Source organism: Meles meles, chromosome 8, assembly GCF_922984935.1.
Source record: "Meles meles chromosome 8, mMelMel3.1 paternal haplotype, whole genome shotgun sequence".
NCBI lineage: Eukaryota > Metazoa > Chordata > Mammalia > Carnivora > Mustelidae > Meles > Meles meles.
The window spans coordinates 17,370,641-17,371,775 of NC_060073.1; the positions used below are offsets into that span (position 1 = coordinate 17,370,641).

At 37.2% G+C, this 1,135-nt stretch overlaps 1 non-coding gene across 1 annotated transcript; it reads right to left on the reverse strand.

Moving 5' to 3' along the window:
* Positions 1-293: 293 nt before the first annotated feature.
* On the reverse strand, positions 294-420 carry LOC123950205. The gene has a single exon (XR_006820195.1). It is a non-coding gene; the product is annotated as a small nucleolar RNA SNORA18 (small nucleolar RNA).
* Positions 421-1,135: the final 715 nt, after the last annotated feature.

The window sequence follows — 1,135 nt, forward strand, 5'->3', positions numbered from 1 at the left end:
CTCAATCCTCAGTTGTCATGTCATTTCAATTCTTTCAACTGGGCTTATTTTCTCTGAATATTTTATGTGAATATGGACACACTGATGACTTTCTGATGGGATACTTTTCTGCCAAGAAACTTTGGGATCTAATTATTTCAATCAATTTACATTAGGGCCCTTTGAATAAGAATTGAGTTTAAATCATATTCACTCCTAAACTAGCAAACCCAAGAATAATACAGATTTTGAAGTAATGCCAATGCATAAGATTAAAAAAAAATGGATCATCAGGTCTTTCATACTTTTGGCAGCTCTTTCTTCTAGTTCCTTCCACAGACCTAACAAATAGTTCTGTGAGTAAAGCAAACAACATAATTATTCAATAAGGCAACACCAATGATGTGGGTCTGCAGAAGTTTGATCAGGATAGACCTCAACTCCAAAATACTATCTTTCCACACTGTGAAAACATCCCAATCATTAAGTGCTCCACTAGGTCACACTTGTACATAGTGGCCATAGAATCCTACAATTCTCTCATGTATGATGTGTCCTCATAGAACAAGATTGGAGATTCCTGCTTGGCCTTCCTTGTGACATGCATCTGGTTAAATGTTTGGAAGCAAAGAAGGGTGTGGGAGAAATCTCAGGAAGAAACCAAATATCATTGTCTGACAACTTGTTTAAATGAGGTAATCACAATGTATCTAGGCAAGGGAAGACTGCTGTTGCCCTCTTTCAAGAGACAGGGAGCTGCTTGTGACAACTAAGAGGATGCACAATCATTTCTGAGTTCATAGTTCTCCTCTTACATATACAAAGGTATCTATTTTAGAGTCAGAGTCCTACTCTTTCCCTATCAAAACACTCATATGAGGAAAAAAAAATCCTGGTGAGGTTCCACATTCCATCACCTTGGCAGTTCTACTCTCATTATGACAAAATTCTGAACCAGAATTAGATCATTATGTCTGTTGGCAAGAGACATGGAAACAGCAGTCCTGGGAACTCCATATCAGAAAGGTATCAGAAGATATTTTGAATAGAATGTCTCTGGGGAGGTACCTAAATGAGACTCAACATATGCCCCTATTTATATATGTCTTATCTTTAAATAGAAGAGGACTTCAACTAAAACTCTACCAAATAGGAT